The 22,256-nt window shown below is 40.9% G+C and overlaps 4 protein-coding genes and 1 long non-coding RNA gene across 7 annotated transcripts in view; all 5 read right to left on the bottom strand.

The window, feature by feature from the left end:
- Positions 1-22,256, bottom strand: part of LOC145436270 (uncharacterized) — a 192,591-nt gene that overhangs the window by 77,425 nt on the left and 92,910 nt on the right. The gene's annotated exons all lie outside the window — the stretch shown is intronic.
- The window catches only part of LOC145436123 (uncharacterized), a 49,896-nt gene that overhangs the window by 12,962 nt on the left and 14,678 nt on the right, over positions 1-22,256 (bottom strand). The window lies entirely within an intron of this gene.
- Positions 1-22,256, bottom strand: part of LOC145436130 (uncharacterized) — an 89,865-nt gene that overhangs the window by 53,770 nt on the left and 13,839 nt on the right. The gene's annotated exons all lie outside the window — the stretch shown is intronic.
- Positions 1-22,256, bottom strand: part of LOC145436243 (actin-related protein 10-like) — a 103,913-nt gene that overhangs the window by 76,797 nt on the left and 4,860 nt on the right. The window lies entirely within an intron of this gene.
- On the bottom strand, positions 13,566-18,723 carry LOC145436281 (uncharacterized). Its single transcript, XR_013914243.1, has 3 exons — positions 17,772-18,723; positions 17,435-17,558; positions 13,566-14,289 (listed from the first exon to the last, which is right to left on the bottom strand). It is a non-coding gene; the product is annotated as an uncharacterized LOC145436281 (long non-coding RNA).

Raw genomic sequence — 22,256 nt, 5'->3', positions numbered from 1 at the left:
ATGCTGTAGACAAGATCAACGCATTGTCGAAATACGGAAACTGAACTGACCAAATGAAACAGAGCTCCCGATTCTCGAAACGGTGAGCATAGACTGTGGAATTATCGCATTCGTCCCCTCCGTCCAAGAGGAAAACGCCCTCTTCAATGTAGAGAACATTCGACGGAAATCTTCCACCGGCGAATTGATTGCAAATTGCAAATTAATTGTAAATTGTTTCTGCGCGGCAGTCTGAATCCTGCGCTGCCGATTAGAGGCGCAGAAGCCTGTCTATGGGGTTATCTACGGATGCTAATCGTTGTAATTCATACACGTGATCCATGACTTTAATAACAAAATAGCACGCCCAACTTGATGATGATAGCTGACACTTAGCACAGCAACAGCAACAGCAACATACAGCCGGCGAACGTAACAGAATCAAGATAAACGTAACTAAATTAAGATTTACAATTAATTTTGCGTCAACGTAAATAACCAACAAATGGTGGTTCGCAGACGCTTTATATAGCGGTAAGAACAGCAGCCTATCTGAAAAGGCTTGATTACAAATGATTACTAAAATCATAATTAACAAATGCGCAAGCGCAAACAGCTGTTAATACACTTTATTACAAAATTTCCCGATGGCCGAGTTCACCAATGGCCGAATTCACCAAGTGCCGAGTTTACCGGCAACCATTGTTAAGGTCATTGTTTTGCGGTCAATCGATTGTTCTAAACCAGTGGTTCTCAACCTTTTTGGCTTCGCGGACCCCTTTTAACCGTCACGGACTTTCGCGGACCCCCTCAAGTTTTAGTTCAATTTTAGCTCTATTATGGTGCAACCTTCATCTGTTTTGTGCAAATATGAACTGTAGGCTTGTGATAAACAGCAAAATAATAATTATTCTTGAAAATAACATGATGGTATTTATGTAGAAATTTGTAGCCTTTTATTATTTTATTAATTTTGCTGCTGTATTTCTTGAAGTACGTGGTCGTATCTTGAAAATCCGCGTCTTCGTTTTGATATGAACGAGGAGTGCCGGAAACCATTTCCGCAAAGATAGATGGAGGCTAATGCAATATTAACGCTTCCGAAGATACTTTTGGTGTGGTCGCAACATTTATGGCACCAAATTGAGGAAACATATATTTTATGAACATATCACGCCCAGCATCTAGCGCAGGGACGGGCAACATACGGGCCGCGGGTCGGATTCGGCCCGCGACGGCATTTTGATCGACCCGCAGAGAGTTTCTACCGTCAAAGTGAAATCCTAATCTAAAAGTATAGACAAATGTTATGCGCCAAAGAATGGATCCAAGTTTTCCAACCTGAGAAAGACTGTCATGAAACGACTTGTTCTGTTTGGGTTTACATATATATATTTACGAGGAAACATTTTCGACCATGAACAATTAAGCATTAACAAGACAAGGCTGCATACCAATATAACTGGTGATATGAATGACAGGCTTGGAGCATGATTCTTTGATAGCAACGAAACACTCTTTGTTTATCAAAAAACCAGCCTTGTCGATAGGGCATCCGCAATAAGAATGCACCAAATCTGATAGCCAAGCTTTAAGAGCTGGTATATCATTGTCCAATTTATGACGAATGTCAGCCGAAAATATTCGGGTTCATTTTAATATGAATATACTATTCAGTGGCGGCTCGTCCTATAGGGCAACTGGGGCATTGCCCCACCTAAAATTCTGTTCAATAACAATTTAACCATTTATAGACGCACAGCGCTCAATATATATCGAGATCACAGCGAAACCCGCGTTCTTCTTGTGCTTTCGCTTGCAAATGCCCATACATAGCGAAGTCTCCGCGAATATCGAATTCTCTTCTGTGTTTTCGCTTTGTGAATGCCTAGCCGGGGCTTGCCCCGGTAGCGCTCATAACAAGCTTTCACTATCTATTCTCTCAAAGCTGCGCACAATTAAGAAACGTTGCTTTACTCTCTCCTATTCGTAAAATGGCCGAGCAACCGGGGCAAATATGCTTGCTCGCCCCTAAGGTGTGATGTAACAATCGTATCTATATCTGAACTCGGATACCGTGATATGCGTTGAGTCGACCGTTGCTGGTACAGGTCGATTTTGATGGTGTTTCACACCATGATAATTCTTGAAACTTGGTATGTCATGTCGTGATGGTGGTATTTAACACTGTCCTAAGTTTCAGGATTTCTACTCAAAGTTTAGGGTAGTAATTCCGTTTCCAAAGTCGAGTGTGTGCTGATCGGTCATGTATCGCAAACATATTTCACGCAAAGCCGGTATTGGTCTTCATTGATTTTAACGATGCTCCTTAGCTAGATCCGTCATGAACTTTTACATGGTATGTCTTGATTTTAGTATCGAACGCTGTGCCAAGTCTCAAGGTTGACACTCAATGATTAGGGCAGCAATTTCGTTATTAAGTTCGAGTATGGTAGAGATGTGCGCTGATCTGACACTTAGCCTACCTAACGCATTGCGGATTTCACGCAAAAGCCGGTGTATCTGTGTTCCATACTGAGATAGGTGATGAGATGATGATATCATGAAACAGTTTACTAACATCCTCGGTTTGCATTCAAATATTTAGTTTTATTTTATATTCTCCAATGTCAATTTCACCGTGGAATGGTGGCCTTCGGGCCATTTGCTCGCAATTACAACCCCTGTCAAGCGCGATAGCTGTTTCGTTTTCGATGGCGGCTAACAGCTGATCGCTTGATCAGCCGATTCCTCAGTAAATATTACGCAAAATTCGGCGTTGATCTGTTCGTATTAATTTTGACAGTGTACCATACCGAAAACGGTCATGAGGCTATACTTCTCGATGATTTCATGTAACAGTGTACCAAGTTTTCGGCTTTCATCCACGTATTTATTCGGTAATATATTTTCCGAAGGCGATTTTGCAGCAGACATATAGACACTATAGACCAGGGGTCGCCAACTCAAAATAGGTCGCGGGCCACTTTTCCAAATTCCTGGAGGCCGCGGGCCGCATGACATCAATATCGATATAAAAGTAGGCAACGCAGTTCAACAACCACGTCTGATAACTCTACGTTATTACAACGCTGTGCTTTCTAACATAGGCGACGGTTATAGTCACCACAAAAGAACTAATATTTTATTGAACAAACACAAATACAACAAAAAGTATCATGATCATCAATGTCATTATATTTTGGACTATGAGCTGTACACGATACCTGACAATGACAACACTCTTTAGCCGCTAAAACAGGGGTGGCCAACATTTTTGTAATTCACGGCCGCATTTCGCGTACTCATGTAGCCTGCGGCCGCATACCGGTGGTTTATAGTCGTGATAAACTAGCTGGGGCCAAATACCCACGTTATCATGTCCATGTCCATTGCCGGTACACTCCGAACTAATCTATATGCACATATCGGCTTACTAAGCGCACCAAATCGTTAGTATAGTTATGTTGTAAAGAGCCACAGAGAACCATGTTGTAAAGAGCCACAGAGAATCAATCTGTAGTCGCGCGAAGCGCGAAAAATTTTTCATGTTCATGAGTGAATTTCGTCAATAAATATTAGTATAGTTTCACATATTACTATAAAATATTTATCCTTTCTCGGCCAATGTGATCAGATTCCCAGATACAGCTGATGCAGGGGTTATCTGCGAAAACTTAGGGTTGTTATTACAAGTGTCGACAGCCGCATAATTTTCCTTCTACTGCTGCAGATTGGCCACCCATGGATTGAAGAATCAATATTGGGGTTAGCTATACACGGTAGGCCTACTTGCTAGACAACTATCTCCTCGTAAAGCATGGTCTTTTGGAGCGCCCGAAGTCGTTTTGCAGGCGTCTCGGTCTTGGCAGTGGTGGGCCATTGCACGTCAAGGCAATATGCCCATTCGTACCAGCAAATTCTTCATCCATGGAATGATATTACCATGCCGAAGCCGTATCAACTAGTGAGTAATAGTGATAGTGGGCACATAGAATGGCTCACTTTGAAAAACAACAACATTATGTTTCAACTGAAATCAATTTTAGCGTTTCAACATGATTTACGAAGCGTTTTTCTGAATTTTTTTCAAATCAGGTCGCGGGCCGCAAAATAGGACCTCGCGGGCCGCATGCGGCCCGCGGGCCGCGTGTTGGAGACCCCTGCTATAGACCGTAAGCCGTATGTGTCGTGTGACAGTCTCCAGCCTCAAGGCCAGAATCTCCCAAGCTGTACCGGGACCGAATTTCCGAGGCTGCTATCCGTAGTTCTTCAGAATGATGTTTTGGATTCAATATGACATTTCCTTGTCCAATCTATGAGATAACAATTGCGTATGTGTCCGAACTCGTTGACCTTTCCAGTTAGGCATACGCAATCTCTCGATTTATAGTCATTTCCATTTCTGCAGATAAGTAGTCAGGTCAAGTGCGAACATGAATCGTGTTGAATCTTTGCTCCGTACGCCGTTTAGCCAGCTGCCTTTAGAGCAAAAATTAGAGGTAAAGCGACTAGGTCCGTATCAGCCTAGAAATTGCCCATTGATCCAATCGTACGCCGGAGGAAAGCGCACTCGTGCCTTTTCTTCAGCGCATTTCGATAAAAATGAATGGCTTACTTATGGCGAGGATAAAAACGCCTTGTTTTGCTTTTACTGTCTTTTATTCGACAGTGCCGGTACCGGAAGCAGTGGCTCTTGTTGGAACAAAATTGGTTATCGCGATCTGAAGCATTTGTCAGAGCGTCTGAAAACGCACCAAAAATCCCAAGTGCACATGGCTAGTGCAGTTAAATATAAATTGTTTGGCAGAGTAAATGTAATGTCGCAGCTCAATGAAAGTTATCGCGTATCAGTCTGCAAGCACAATGAGCTTGTAGATAAGAATAGGCATGTTCTCTCTCGGGTGATTGATGCCATTAAATTTATTGGAGTTCATGAATTGCCCCTTCGAGGCCACGATGAGAAGGAATGCTCTCTCAATAGGGGGGTATTTTTGGATCTAATTAAATACACGGCTTCCATTGATAGCATTTTGCGCGAACATCTCGACACCGCGACAGTAGCTAAGGGTACCTCAAAGACTATTCAAAATGATGTGCTTGATTCGATATATCACATCTATCTACAGCATTTGTTTACCGAGATTGTTGACGCTGAATTTCTATCTATTCAGTCTGACGAAACAACTGACATTACGTGTTTGTCACAACTAGTCGTGATTTTTCGGTTCACGAAATTTGGTATGCCAGTCGAACGATTCCACAGCTTTGTGGCTGTTGGCGATCGCACTGCTGTCGGAATTTCTTACGTATTAAAAAAAAACATTACAGCCCTATTCAGTTGAGTCGAAACTTATTGCGCAAACCTACGACGGCGCAGCAGTCATGAGCGGATCGCGACATAGCGTACAAGTTTTAATGAAAGAAGTTTACCCGCATGCGCATTTTTTGCATTGCTACGCGCATCAGCTCAATCTTGTAGTGAAAAAAATGTGCTTAGGAATATCTTCTGTCAAGATATTCTTTGCAAATCTTTCAGGGTTCTCCTCCTTTTTCTCTGTTTCGCCAAAGCGATCTGATCTATTGCGCGACATATGCAAGCACCGGTTACCTAGATGCGTATCAACACGGTGGAACTTCCAATCCAGAGTTGTGCAACGAGTGTCAGAGAGTAGGGTGGAGCTTCTGGAATGCTTCTCAGTGATTGAGAGCTCTCCTGTCTGGGATGATACTTCCATACGTGAAGCGGCGGGGCTTAAACGACTCCTGGAAGACGAAGAATTTTTGTTCTTTTTGAAGCTTTTTTGTGACATCTTCATGCACGTCGATACACTGTACAGCACTTTTCAGTCGCGTATGGCCGATGGTACTACTGCGCAATTGTGTATTGCACATTTTTGTGAGGCAATTTCGCATATCCGGGCGAATGTACACTTCGCTGGTGACACAGCGCTTTTACGTCGTGGGATAAGTGTGCAAAACCTGCTTGTTGCGGCTTACGAATGTTGCGATATACTGATGTCCCAAATCCAACATCGTCTGAATAGTGACCAGTTGGTTACTTTCGCCCTGTTAAATCCGAGAAATTTCCCTGCCTACAAAATTCATTTTCCTTCTGGACTACTGCGCAGCGTGCCTCGTTATTACCCGATGATCGACATTGCTCGGTTGGAGAGCGAGTTGACTTGTTTGTATTCTAACACATCCTTTTCGGAAATTAAAACCACTAGTGAACTTTCAAAATTCCTAGTTGAAAATTCGCTTTCGATCAACTTTGCTACAGTAACTAGCTTTCTGAATATCATTTTGACCACCCCGATTTCATCTGCGGAATCCGAGCGCAGTTTCGGCACATTGAAACGTATCAAGACCTTTCTCAGAAACAGGATGGGCCAAGATAGGCTTAATGCGTTGGCTGTTCTCTCGATTCACAACGACGTGGTTCTGGGAATTCCAGATTTCAATAAACTCGTTATTGAACATTTTGCTAATAAGAAATCACGTCGCGCACAATACTTATACAAGACATAAATTAATGCTGGTGGGCGGACGACTGTACACATCATGTTCTTTCCGAATAATTTCAATCAAGTCAGCCCAGGTAACTCAACCATGTCTATGGCTAAGGAAAAGTGAGTGGTTTTCATCCTTATTACTCGAGGCACACTGACAGTTAATTTACCGATATATTTTGTTATGGCTATGGAAAAAAAGTGAAAAATTCATCAAGATGAAATAATTTATTCATGAAATTGTTTAATGCGATATGTGCTCGCATTTCAATTTAACACAATGCTTTGATTCCTGCTTGAATGATGGCAGGCAGACTCGTAATTAATCTTCCATGGATAACAGCTGGCTTTTTATAATGTTTTACACGTTTATGGGTGCCACCGCTTTGATTGCCTATCCCCTGGTCGTAACGCATCAGGATCGTGTACCAAACACTTTCGGACGAGGGCAAATCGATTTGACTCGCTTTCGGGACGAGAATCCATATACAAATCGGGTCGGAGGCGCTGCAGCACTTTGCAGAATTGCTGAGCATGGAACGATTAAAACACCACAAGGTGTCATGCGAATGCTCTTTGTAGGTAGTTGGTCTGTGTATTTTTGGTATAGTCTTACTCGGCGCTTGCGTAATCTCTACCACGAAATCATAACGCATGCTACTAAGGATAACCTGATGATTGATTCGTGGCATGGGAACGATTCTTAGTTCGCGTACATTTTGTAAAATAATCATTTGAATAAAAAACAATGAATAAAACATTTGTTACCGCACTTCAAGTCACGCCACCGGCAAACCTCTCGCGGCACCTACGTTAAAAATCATTGTTTACGGGAAATTCATGTGGCCATCATGAACGTTGAAAAACGCTACTGTGACGTCATATTGATAACAAGTCGCTTGCGGCCCTTGCCCCACCACTAGGGCTGGGCACAATGATTCGAGTACTCGAATCTGAATCGAGTATTAATTTTAATGATTCGAGTCGAGTAGTAAAATACGATTTTTCCGAGTACTGAAATTTTACGCTCCTTGCCACCGAAAGTTAATTTATCAACGAGAATTATAGTTTCGATACTAATTTTCACTGTTGAGGCCTTGAAACCTTGATTGGCCGTATTGTAGCATACGAAACATGTCGTTTTTTAGTACAAAGCTACGAACGTTACAGGAAATAGCACATTTTCGAAGTGATGATCATCCCACAACATTGTCACAAAGTGCAATAAAATCGGTATGGTTGAAAAAATACCAAAGTATCTTCAATGTGATGGATAATAATATGCATTATATTCTTTATGGTCGCATCAAAAGTACGTATTTGAACTTTGACATATTACATTATGTTATGACGTCATAATGAGTGATACTCGATTACTCGACTCGACTCGAAGCATTTTACGTGATTCAGAATCGAATCACTCAGGTACTCGATTTTGCCCAGCCCTACCCACCACCCGATATTGTCACGAGCCGCCACTGATACTATTCAATAGTATATTGAAGTTCTGTACCTCCAAGAAGCTGTTCAAATAGTGGTTCTGTATATTACAGGATATAATGGGTTTGGTGGCGAGGTTTCAATTCCGGTAATGGGGCAAATTAGGGAAATGCTTTGGAAATTTTTATTTCAAGCCACTGTTCACTAATTTGATGAGACTGACAACTTCAAATCGAGAAGGTTTCGCAGACATTACGAAGTCACCCTGATTGACGTTACTATCTCCATATTTTTATTTTTTCCATAAACCCCCCACAAAGCGTCTCTAAACAGCAATATGTTTCTATTAGCAGGTTATTGGAAAATTGGCAATCAAAATGAATTTTGACACTACGATAGTTCATGTCAGACGATTATTATGATGATATGAGTCATAAGGTTTTAGCAGTTGTGGTGCGAAACTGCCTCATGCTTTCTCAAATTGAAAAAAAAATTAGGTTATCAACCATTCTAAAAATTTAGAGGTCTCGCGGACCCCCTGAAATTGCTTCGCGGACCCCCGGTTGAGAACCGCTGTTCTAAACAATGCCGATTTTAGATGTTGAGGATGATTGTTCATTTAAGTACGGAGCCTGACCATATTTTGATTGATAGTTTCGGTGTCGCTGTGACAGTAGCCTTCGATCAAGACCAGATTCAGTAAATTCTGCGCTCTGGAAGACACTTTTGGATTGCCAGAAATCCTGCAGTTGCTGCCGTAAAATAAGTCTGAGTTAAGCTTCAGCGAAGCGGAACGAAGCTGCAAAATCGGTCGTTGCCATTCCACGTTTACATTCTATAGTCACATTGACGCCGAAAATGCAAATAAAAATATATAATCAGGGACTGAACCACTTAGAATTCGCCCTCCAAGTCTGAATTATCGGCATTGTTCGAACAATCGAACAGGGCAATGGGTCAATGTTATGGCCATTGTTTGCGGTCATCCAATTGTTCTGAACAATGCAGATTTGAGAAGTTGAGGGTGATTTTTCATTCATGTACGGAGCCTGACCATATTTTGATTGATATTTTCGGAATCAGTGCGACAGTAGCTTTCGATTAAGACCAGATTCAGTAAATCTTGAGCCCTGGAAGACAACTTTTGGATTGCCAGAAATCCTACAGTAGTTGCCGTAAAATAAGTCTGAGTGAAGCTTCAGCGAAGCGGAACGAAGCTTCAAAATCGGTCGTTGCCATTCCACGTTTACATTCTATAAATGTACAATGTCGTACATGGATCACTGAGCTGTATAAACACATGGACTTGGATTAGGATTAGGATTTGAAAATACATAATTTGTGAAATTTTGTCGGATTTGGTTAGGATTGGAGATTTTATGAACGAGAGAGAGAGAGAGAGAGATGATATTCTTTTTCAGCTGTACCATAGAGATGCTTTGACGACGGAGTTGCGATACGGCCGTGAGGTCATCTAGTCTGTACCCCCGTTTTTCTCCTCCATGCTATCCGTGATTGCTGAGTGCCTAGCAGGATAGCTGCGGATACCAATTTTCGACTCTTTGGTATGACCCGCCCGGGGATCGAACCCGCGACCTACCGCTCGAGAAGCCGGACGCATCACCATTACACCAGCGTGTACTCAAAAGGTGGTGCGGACACTCGTAAAATCACGTGACTGTCACGCCCAGAAACCTTTGACGACCCTGTTATTGTCGATCCGTTTACAACAGTAATTAAGGGCAAAGTCGCTATTGCTCTTCGTTGATTTTAACTATGTTCCATATCGAGTTGGGTGACATAATTTCATATGGTATATTTTGATGCTGTTAGCTGGCGCAGTACCAAAGTTTCAAGACTATGGCTTTATGACTAGCGTAGTAATTTCGCTGTCGGAGTCGAGTATCGAGTAAATCAGCGCGCACCGATATATTGTCGACTTTGATAACGGAATTACTATGCTAATCATTGGGTGGCGACACTGAAACTTACTGCGAAGCTGCATAACACAACCAAGGTCATGCCAAATTTCGTCATCCATCTCGGTATGGAAATACTTTCAAACTTCACATATTCCATTATCAAATTTTGCTAAAAGCTATCTTCCCGAGCGCAGAAATTATTTAATCAGGTCTTGATCGAAAGCTACTGTTGCACCGATTCCGAAAATATAAATTAAAATAATGATCAGGCACTGAATCCGTCCTCCATGTCTGAAATATCGGCATTATTCAGAACAATCGGGTAACCGCAACATGGCCGTAACAAGTCCTGTTGCGACTCTCCGCATCAGCATCAGCATCAAAAATTTTTCTCAGAGGTAACCTATAGCGAAGTACTGCTTTTTCAGAACACGTTAGTAGATTTTAGTGTACCTGTACTGCTCACTTGAGAGGTTATGTTCGGTTCAGTCAACAGAGTATTTCCACATTAACAAATTTATGTCAAGATACAAAATATATTCAAAATTATATCGTCTAGGCCAGCGGTTCTCAACCTTTTTGTCTTCGCGGACCCCTTTTGGAGCGTCAAGGACCCCGCGGACCCCAAAAATTTTAGTTTAAATTAAGCTCAATTTGGCGGGATAGCGTAGTGGTATAATCAACAGCAGCAACAGCACTGGGTTGCGGTTACTGCAGAATACCTACTAATGTTTCGGCGGTTTATCAAAGTTTCTCCTCGCCATCTCATCCGTGTAAAAGGTGTCTTATAAAAGCCGAGATGTGGGTCATGATTTAAGTCGGCAGCTACGGAATAAAAATGAAGAAAATTGACCTGGTGTGAATGAATATAGTATTCAACAAACACCATGAATACCGCAAACAAGCTCAATTATCGTGCAACCGTCATCTGTGTTTTACGAATATTAATTGCAGGCTAGTGCCAAATATAGCAAAAAATTAACATCACACTATTTATATGGAAATTGGGTTGACGGTAGCGAGTTCTGTTGCTGCATTTCTTGAAATACGTGGTCGTGTCTGGAAAATCTGACTCTTCGGTTTGATATGAACGAGTGCCGAAAATTTATTTCCACAAATATAGGTGGTAGCGAATGGTACAATAACGGGCACCGACGACCTATTTGATTATGATCGCAGCATATATATCACCAAAATTGAGACTCAGATTATTCATTGAACATATAACGTCAATCCTAGTCATTTTCATCAATCTTAAGGTTGGTCTGGGATTGTGATTATTTATATCACCCTAAAAAACCTCTGTGAACGGCAATATGTTTTTTATCAGTAGGCTATTGGCAAGTTTGCAATTAAAATGAGTCTGCATAGACGGCAATTATGTTGATGTGAGTCATGAAGTTGTAGCTGCAATTAGGCAGCAATTAGGCAGAGGCTTCGCGGACCCCCTGAAAATCCTTCACGGACCCCCAGGGGTCCGCGGACCCCCGGTTGAGAACCGCTGGTCTAGGCTATTTGAAAAACTCTCATCAGGAGCGTACGTCGCAGTAAATACGGTTATACAATAGGGTTACCATACGGCCTCCTCGGGGGGATTTGTCCCTTATTATTTCAGGTATTTGAAAATGTCCTCCTTTTTGCCAATCCGTCCTCCTTTACAGCTAGGATAATGGGAAGGTTCGACTTAAAATCGGCAGAAATGACGCCGAATACGGACATTACGGAAAGCAACGTCCTTTTTCAGTCAACACCATTAAATATAAGTAAAAAGTGGGTAAATCGTGAGTGGAACGAAAGTGATAAACTTTATTTTTGTCAACTTCACATATTCCGCCGTTTGCAGCCTTGATCACCTAACTTTTTCTGATTTTGTAAAAGTGTCATGGTTTTCCGATTACAAAATATGGTAACATTGTTATACAATCTCAAAATACAGAAACAATTTTGTTGTTGCAACCAGGGTTGTAACCAAGTCACAAGGCTCCGAGTCACAGTCAATCTCACTTTTATATTTTTGACTCGAGTTAAGTCGAGTCATTTTCAATTCCTACCGAGTCAAGTAGCCTACGAGTCCAAGTCAGCGAACAGAGGATCGAGTCCTAGTCATGGTATTATGACTCGAGTCCGAGTCATTGTGTTGACTGCTCAGTTTCCAGTTAAAGTCTTCCTAAACCCACTTTTTAAACTATGTTTGGTGATATTGAATGGTTCGCATTTATAATATATCAATTTTCCTCACTTTTAGCAGTTTCTGGTCGCATTTTCAAGCACGAGTACCAACAAACGAAATCCCAATAGTGTGTTGGCTTCAAAATTACAATGAAATGTCGGCCTTCGCCGTCTGAATCTCGAGTCAATGACTTGCTTTGAGTCATGCGCAATGACTCGAGTCCATACACAGATTGACTCAAGTCGAGTCGAGTCATTTCCGTATTTTTAGAAAATGACTGAGTCGAGTCATCCGAAAATCGTGACTCGAGTCATTACAACCCTGTTTGCAACGTTATCATAACAAATCAAACAACGAGGTTGTCATTATTCGTATCCTGTCCTGACAATGCATTAAGAGACTCTGTTTAACCGAAGAGACGCTTTTTATCACTGTCCACATCCACCCAGATGACAGCAAAGTATTGCAGACCAAAGTCAGCACGCTACTATTACCTTGAATACTGACTTTCTACTCTCAGTAGTTTGGACGGGTCCTCAAAACCAATACTTTTACTTATAAATGAGTAGGAATTCATTGCATTACTTCTATACTAAGTAACAATGTTGACCCACTCCCGCGCACAAAATCAGCAAAAATACCAGCACTGTGAAACATAGTACTTTATAGGGATAAAAATTTCGACAAAAAACGCAACCACTATATCTACAGTGGCTGGATTCAAGAATGTACACAAATTGTCACTCCCGACTCGTAGCTTGGTGATGTCCAATATGTGTACTCGCGTCATTATTGAGTATTAATCCTAATAATTCGAGTAGAGAGACAATTCTTTCAAATAATGAAATCACACGATCCTTGCCATTCGAGTTAATTTACCACCGTGGAAGCCTTCAAACGTGGATTGGTTGTATCGTAGCATACGAGACATGTAGCACTAAGTCCCGTCTTAGAAGGAATGACATATCCGTGAATTCGTGATCACTAAGTGCAATGACATAAGAACAACTAAAAAATCCCCACTACCTTCAATGTAATGTAGATCAGTGTTTCCCAACCTTTTTCGACTCTTCACCCCCTACCAAGTTCGACACAAACTTTGCCCCCATATTTATGTATCCAAAAATAGGACATATAAACGGGAAATTTATTCATCAAAGTCTGATCGCTGGTGAATTGTCCAAAAAAAGGTCGTTTGCCCACGTTGTAGATGTATTATTTCACTGATAGTGTAGTGGGGTCACCATATTTTGGGGATCTGAAAAGAGGACACTTTTTCAAAATTTTTAGACTTCAAGTACCGGAGTCATATCCTGAAGAAATGATGGACATTTCCCGACTGCGTGGTCGGTTGACTAAAAAAAGGTCATCTTTCCGGCTCAAATCCCGATTTACTGGTTTTCTATGAGATTTTCGGTTGATTGACAAAAATTTCCTATATCTCAACCAAAATTCTCAAAGAGGACAGACCCATTCAAAAGAGAACGTAGTGTTACCATATGGCCTCCTTTTTAAGGAGATCGGAATGTACTCCATTTTGGGAACACGTCCTCCTTTATAGCTTTGACAGGCAGAACTAAATAACGCCATAAATGACGCATAATTTGTAATGCGGATGTTCTGGCGGATTTTCGAGACCGGAAAAATGACCTTTCTTATCAATTCTTTTAGTCATTTTGGAGCCGATTAGAAACGCTGTCTTTTTTTTAGTTACCGCAACAGGATTTCCTATAAAATTGCAGCATCTGCACTTTTCTGGTTCGGTATCCCGAATTTTCAGCTTGTAAAAAGTCTCCTTCTTTCCGGTTCCCAAAATATGGCAACACTATTATTATGGTCGCATAAAAGGTACACACTCGAACCTTCCACATCATTCATACTGTCGTCATGTCATAATTAGTGATACTCAAATGCTCGATATTGCCTAGCCTAGGTCGCAGGCCCAATCGGCCGACACAGGAACATCGCGGGCCCGGCCTGTATATCAGCAGACTGCAATATTTCCACGGAACAAGCAACTGACAATCCCATCTTGAACCCGACCGAGGTACTTCTTCTCGGCTTGCGCCAGTCTCAACGCAGCCAGGGCGGACACGGCTGCGGAATTACTTGGTACTGAACAGACGCTCGATCTTGCCGACGTTCTCAGCCCTGACGAGCCGAGATAAGGCAGGCTTTTATGGCTGGACTTTGTCGCCGTTGGATTTTCAGGCTGAAACTCGGAAGGTTGCAGATCCCATCCGCAATACGGAAGTCGGTGCTTGTTCTGAAAAAAGGGAAGACTATATTATCACAGGCGTTGACTCGACTCGACACAGATTCGAGTCAAGATATTTTGGTGACTCGAGTCATTTTTTCAAATCCGTAAAATGACTTGACTCGAGACCAAGGCGGCATCATCATCATCATCATCATTGGTTTATTAGCAATTTTATCAGTTCAATACACCACAAAAAATGCGATACAATGAAAAGACAGGAAGGTGTCGAAGCGACAAGGAGCAGTCTATGGAATCTGACACCCACCTTGGCCTAGGCGATATAAAGAGGAGGCATGCACACTGAATGAAAGTAAAGAAGATAGTATAGAAAAAGAAAGCGACAATAAATAGGGCGGCATGTCATGGGAAGCGAGATCGATAGGTCAGTCGTGGTCCGGTAATCTTGAGGATGGACTGTATTTATTTAGTAGTAATTGCTTGTATTTCGACTTGAATGTGGACATGGTCGTCGACTGTCGGATGGCCGGCGGGATACTGTTCCACACATCAGGTCCGGCATATTTGATAGAGCGATGATCTTTTCGGTCGATCATATGATATTTGGACGACGTGGACGCGCGTGTGTTGTACTTGTGCGCTTTTGATTCCGAGGTAAAGAAGTCATTGAAATATTCGGGGCAACGACCGCAGTGGAACTGATACATAAACTTGGCGATTTCTAGTTTCCGCATATCTTCTATGTTTAGGACGCCGAATCTCTTCAGCAGCGACTTGTTGGATGGGCAGCCAGGCCCCTTTGGGGCCCTAGCTATGATTCGGAGTACTTTATGTTGTAGTTTTTGCAGTGGCTTGAGTGCAGTTTTACTGGCAGCCCCCCAACAGAGGATGCCATAGTGTAACTTCGATTGGATTAAGGATTTAAAGAGTATCAGAAGAACCCATGCTGGCATGAAGCGCCTAAGGCTGTAGAACAGGCCGCACTTCGGTGATAATTTAGTTTCTAGGGACTGAATATGACTCTTCCAGGACATGTTCGAGTCCAGTAAAACCCCGAGATATTTGGCATTATCTGTGTTGGAAACGGGCTGACCAGCGATATTAACGGTTAGGTTATTTTTTGAATTTACTGTCAGCAATTGCGATTTCGAGGCGTTTATGCAGAGGTTGTTCTGGGCCGTCCACTCATGGACTTTGGGCATTTGGTCACCAGTCAGGGCATCCAGCTCTGCCGTCGAAGATGCTGAAGAGAGGAGGTGAGTATCATCAGCGAAAAGTGTGGTGTTCAATGAAGAGGTTTCAAAAATGTCGTTGACATATAAGGTGAAAAGGACCGGTCCAAGTACTGAGCCTTGGGGCACACCACAGGTCACCAGGTGAGGAGAGGACAAGGTGTCTGAGATCGCAACCATTTGTTGGCGTCCAGTGAGGTAACTCTTCATGAGCTCAAGTTGTGGGCCCCGAAGTCCGTAGCGCGCCAATTTCGAGATGAGAATTTTATGATCTACGCAGTCAAACGCTTTTTTTAGATCGAGAAAAATGCTACATCCCACATTTCGCTTCTCTGAGATATCATAATACTGTTCGGCCACTGTTAGGAGGGCATGTGCGGTTTGGTGTTTGTTTCGGAAGCCAAATTGTTGAGGGGAAATGACAGACATTTTGGCGAGGAATGAGGACAGGCGGGAGAGGAGCAACTTTTCGAATACAACCCCGATGCATGGGAGAACGGATATCGGACGGTAGTTGGTGACATTAGTTCTATCCCCAGCTTTGTGTACAGGGACTACTCTGGCTTTTTTTAGATAGCTTGGGTAGACTCCATTTTCTATCATGAAGTTGAAAAAATGGGCCATATATTGACCGATATGCATGCTTATCATTTTTAAAAACCATGATGGGATTTGGTCATAGCCGTCGGCCTTGTGCGATTTCAGTTTGTGGATGGCTACTTCTACTTCGTATTTGGTCGTAGGTTCAAGCACAATTGACTGGGATATCGATCTCACCTCTGACCTGGCCGACACAGGTTTTGTAATAGAAGAAGCAATATTTGGGCCTACGTTACAAAAATATTCATTGAAGTGATTCGCGATGGCCGCCGGGTCTGAAAGTTTGTTTCCGGTATCCGAATTCACAATTTCCGAAACAGACAAAGACAGTCTCTTCATTATAAGAACAGCAAAGTCAACACATTGTTGGTGTTTCGTCTACTAGTCCTGATACGTGAAAATAGGACCTGAAACTGTTACCCAAAGGAAAATTACGATATTACAAATGCAAGCCTTTCTATATCACTCAAGCAGTGCTGAAAAAAGTGGGTTGAACCCGATTGTACTGAACGGTGAACATAATGACTTGGACTGCAGTAAAAACACTATGCCTCTGACTCGACCATCTACTAACTGACTTGGAATTGACTCGATGGTGAATATAAAATGACACGACGGTGAATTGAAAATGACTCGACTTGACTCGAGTCAAAACTATAAAAGTGATATTGACTTGTAACTTGGTTACAATCCTGTTATATATTCTAAAAACAGTACATTTAGCTCCACCCCACTGTTCTACTCGAAAACTTGAATTTATGTCAATGTGACGTCATATTTGGCGATATGATAGTTGACAAACAAGTTCTTTCCAATTCTTCACTATTTGCAGAGCTTCTTGGAGGTACAAAACTTCAATATACAATTGAATAGTATATTCATATCGAAATGAACCCGAATATTTTAGGCTGATGACACTCATCAGCGGCAATCGTCAGCAACTAGTAGAGGATTTGAAAGAACATCTGTAGTACGATTGTTGACATACAATGTTCTTTCCAATTCTCCACTAGCTGATGACGATCACCCCTAATGAGTATCAGCTGGAAATATTACGGATTATTTCAATATGAATATATGATTTGTACGTTGAGCTTTTGTACCTCCAAGAGTCTCAATAATAATACCTAAATATATACTAAATGTAAAATTATCTGAGAGGATTTACAGGAATGCTTGAGTCTGAGTTCGGTGAAGAAAATATTGATCGGCCTATGCAAAAAGTCTCAGGTAGAGATACAGTGAACCGACTCCACAGCCCTGCTTGTCCTGCCCAGCCAGTGCACTCACTATTTTGAATGCCTAGATATTATGAAACTTAGCTATTTCGAAAGCAAGCCATAACAGACAATTACCCTCACCTCGATAAAATATTCTTTCGTTATGGATCTGTGAGGAAATGTTTACAGCGAGGCGTAAACAGAGTCTCCCAACCACGACACGATATTTCCGCGTGTTATGAACGCGAAACCGACACTCGGACAACTGAGAATGCGAAATACATCAATGGAATTAGGAATTTAATTCAATTTCAAGTTTATACGAACTTATTAATTAGTTCTAATACTAATTTAATTTGAAAAAACTGTGTAGCTATAAGTGTAATTTATGATCCAATTTGGAATAGTTTAAAATTTATCATTTGTCAAACTCTCTTTGTAATTAGAAGTAATTACAGATAACAAAAACATAACTCACAGGCTTGTATCGTTCCTCGATAGCGACCAGATCGTCGAGCTCAGAAAACAATCTGTGCGAAAAGTTGGGAAGCATGGATGTTCCACTTGCAGCAGATGTATTTAGACACATTGAAGGCACTGAGGTCAATTCGTTTTATAATTCAAGAAATATACGGAGGTTGTTAGTGACAAAGTATTTTGACTTGTACATTGCGTACTTGCACTAATTACCCAAGAGGTAGTCCGTTTTGACCACTTTCACTTGTACTTTTGGATTTTGTGAAACAGATAGTACTTTTGAAACAAGCGTCTGTCGCATTTACGAGTGAAATTGAAATTGTCATAACGACTAGTTGAAACCAGGATTGTAACCAAGTTGCAAGGATTCGAGTCACAGGTCAATCCGACTTTCACGATTTTGCCTCGAGTCATTTTCAATTCACTCTGGAGTCCAAGTCAGCTAGTAGAGGGTCGAGTTCAAATCACAATGTTCTCTGTTCAGTTTTCAGTTTAATCCGGTTCAACTTACTTTTTTCAACTCTGCTCATGTGATATAGAATGGCTCGCGTTCATAACATCGTAATTTTCCTCAGTCCTAACAGTTTTTGGCCCTGTTTTCCAAGTATCAGGACTGATAGATGAAATAGCAATCATGTAGTAACTTTACTATTCTTCGAAGTTACAATGAAATGTCTGTCTTTGCCGTCATAGTCTCGAGTTATATGACTTGGTTCGAGTCATGCACAATGACTCGAGAACAAGTCGAGTCAATACAGAAAATGACTCGAGTCGAGTCATATTAAGCATTTGAAAATATGACCCGTGTCAAGTCGAGTCACCAAAAAATCGTGACTTGAGTAAGATTAGGTAAGTACAGATCAAGTAAGATTTAGCGGATGTTGTCAAGTTCTAGAGTCAGTTTGTTACCCGAACAAAAATTTTTCTAACATTAGTTAGACAGCCATAAAATAGTTCACCTGACAGAACCAGATTCGAGGCGAGAGCCTTTCTCCAGCACCAGAGTTGGCAGAGATAACCTGTCGTTGTCCTGAAATAATATAAAATAGATTTGATTGTCAACTGGAAATCACAACCTAACACAGTGGTTCTCAACTATCTTAGCTTGGGGAGTAGTAAAACTTTTGAACAAATTCTGAGAAATTACAATATCAAAATTGACCAAACAGGTAATTACAACAAATGTATGCAGCTGGAAAGTAAATATTCCAAATTTCAATTGCTGCCATGCTTGTGACATCACAAATTTCAAGCAGGGTTCCAGGGTTGTAATGACTCGGGTCACGATTTTCTGATGACTCGACTTGAATCATTTTCTCAAACTACAGAAATGACTCGAGACACAGACGTCCAAGACCGACATTTCATTGTAATTTAGAAGAATGTAAAGTAACCACACTATTGGGATTTCGTCTATTTGTACTGGAACGGTACTTGAAAATGCGACCAGAAACTGCTAGAAGTAAGGAAAATTAGTACATTATAAATGCAAATTTTTCGATATCATCAAACAGAGTTATACAAAGTCTGTTTAACAAGTCTTCAACGGGAAACTTGGCAGTCAACGCAACGACACGGACTCGAGTCACAATACCGTCACAATACGGTTTTAGGGCATTTTGAGGTCGCTGAATCCAAAAATGACATTAGCTTTTCTGAATTGGCTCAATTTTAAAATATTCCATATTTTTGGTTCGAAGAGTGCTGAAAATACGCAACTTGTGACATAGGCAAATGCTCTTTGTACACTACGGATCTTTGTATACCGGAACTACGGTTATTAGACCATTCTTTTGTCGCTGAATCCTAAAATGACATTAGTTTTCCCGAATAGACCCTGTTCTTTGAGATATTCCACATTTTTGTTTGGAAAAGTGCTCAAAATACTTGAATTTTGGCATAGGTAAATTTCAGTTTGATGAGTCGCATCTGTCTCTTCAAGTGTGCGAATACAGTATTGTTTTATTTCTGAGGCAATATCGTTGAAGACGCAATTGTTAACGTAGAAAGCCTCTATAGGCGAGTCAATTCATGTCAAAATCAAGCATAAATCAAAAACAGGTGCTCAAAGTTCAGTTAGGAAGCTGTCAAAGCACGCTGATCAGTAATCAACCATATACCTCTATTTTCAGAAAAAGCCCTACGATGTCTTTGCAGTAAAAAAGTTCGTCTTGTTGACTAAAATACGAAAGTAATTCTTTCTCTCTTGAACAGTAAAATGTTATTCAAGCTCCAGTTCGAGGGCAGCTTTCGTCTTTGAGTCACGTACTAGCTTGGAGTGAGGCACAGATCACCGAGAAGGTTCTAAATGTGAGTAATTCCAAGTATTCTACTTATGATTAAATAATATAAATATTAAATAAATGAATAAATAAAATATATCGATATCTCAAAAAGTTGAGGCAATTCAGAGGAACGGATGTCATTCTCGGACTCAGCAGCCCAAACATACCTAGAAACCATTCAAATATCTTTAGCACTCCAAAAACTTTTTTTTTTCGCCAGTGTTATGGAGGCAAATATTTGGAACTTTCTCGATTATCGATCGGCCTAGCAAGGCCGCTATTTTTATATATAAAAAAATTCAAAAATAGTGGAAATTCAATGCTCCGTGTTCTCAATCTCAAGAAATCGACGACGCAAGGGCGATACATGACAGATATACCCTTGCAGGACGAGTTTAACTGGGCGAGCATGCAGAGAAACTATACTTTCCGCATTACAATCTACCTCTAGTATGCATACCCTCTAATACCCTTGTAAATATCACCAAAGCGATCTTTCAATTCATGATGAATAGTCAGAATAGTATAAAGTCTGTGTCACTCGTAATGCAGTAGAAAGATTTCTTATTCTTTGATTTTATTAGAATCACAGTGGTAATAACGTAAGACCTTAGTAGCTTTCACACTCTATTTAACGTCCACTTGCGAATGAATATAACTTTATTAGTTACACGAGCTTTCGGAGCGCTGCTCCTTCATCAGGTGTCAAAACGAAAGAGGTAGCCACCGTACCATAACTACTATTTAATTCAAATCCAAATTCTTCTACTGCAATAAGTTCGCTTCTACTGGTTGGAATTGAGCTGAATTTGATGTGCATTGTCTTTAATGACAGCCTGACAATTTTATGGGGTGGGCAGAAAATTTGATTTTTTTAAAGTCATTTTTTATACCATAAATCCAAAACTCTCTACAGCAAGAAATAGCTTCTACTGGTTGGAATTGAGCCAAATTTGGTGTGCAGCGTTGTTTTAGCCAACCTAACTTTTATGCTGTTGCAAATGAATTTTTTTTAACAGCCCTATTATGTATACATAGTCTTTTGATGTGCACTTCAATGAGTTACGAAGCAAGTACCTAGGCTTACAATATGTGTAATGCAGTGGATCTCAAACTTTTTAGAACTCAACCCGAGGTTTACTATCTGAAGAATCTAGCCTCACACCGTGACAAAAAAGCATAGCATACCTAATGTTACTATGCTGTGTTCTTGGTTCTTGTGGGCATGCACGAGATGCAGACAACCAGCTATATGCTACGCAATTCGATGAAAATTAATTCATTACGATAAAGTAGGGTTACCATACCATACGTCTACTTTAAAGAGGATTTGTCCTCTTTTTTGACTTTTTTGAAATGTCCTCGGAGGGCGCCTAAAATGTCCTCTTTTTTGAGAATTTGTCCTCTTTTTGGAAATTAATGTTAAATGTACGTGACAATTGGACCAAGATTTATAGTAAATCAGCGCTGAATTGACGGTTCGGCGGGCTTTTCGGGACTTGAGCCAGAAAAATTACCCTTTTTTTTTTAGTCTTACCAACAGAAAAGCTTATAGAAATACGTTATCTCGGCAGTTGAGCCGGAAAGTTGACTTTTTTTAGTCAACCACCCATGAAATCAGGAAAAATTTACTTCTTTTCCCCGATATTACTCCAGAATTTCAAGTCTCGACATTTTAAATGTGTCCTCTTTTCAGATTTCCAAAATACGGTAAGTTGTAACCCTACAATAAAGGTCATCAATTCAGTGAGGTCGATGTGACTGAAATTTCTCCTTCAGAGTATTTTACTGTACGGCTATATTGCTTTCTAGTCACGGACGCATTGCAAGGAATTTTCAAGCTAAATGACACCTGAATTATCACAATTTGTGATTAAATTAAAAAAATATATTTCCATAAATGCAGCTTCTGGGGGGCTCCGCCTCCCCTCCAGTCCCCCCAACCGTCTCAATACACCTATTTTTTCTTGCTTGTCTACATGCTACATGATACTCAGTGGAGTGTTATACTGTATCCATCTATTTACTATCTAATCAATCACAAAGTCAACTTATTTACAGGCAACTGTGTCATTCAAGTTCATGCTCTGATTTCCATGTGTTAAAGTAATCACAAACACAGTGGCAATGGAAACTTAAAAAGAAAAAGTTTCTAAATTTTTGAAGGAAATGTGGACAGGATTGCAATGACTCGAGTCGTG

Source organism: Botryllus schlosseri, chromosome 1 (assembly GCF_051294905.1).
Source record: "Botryllus schlosseri isolate E-star chromosome 1, Bs_hap1, whole genome shotgun sequence".
Classification (NCBI taxonomy): domain Eukaryota; kingdom Metazoa; phylum Chordata; class Ascidiacea; order Stolidobranchia; family Styelidae; genus Botryllus; species Botryllus schlosseri.
Note: the sequence above shows the minus strand (reverse complement) of the source record. Positions and strands in the feature narration are given on the sequence as shown.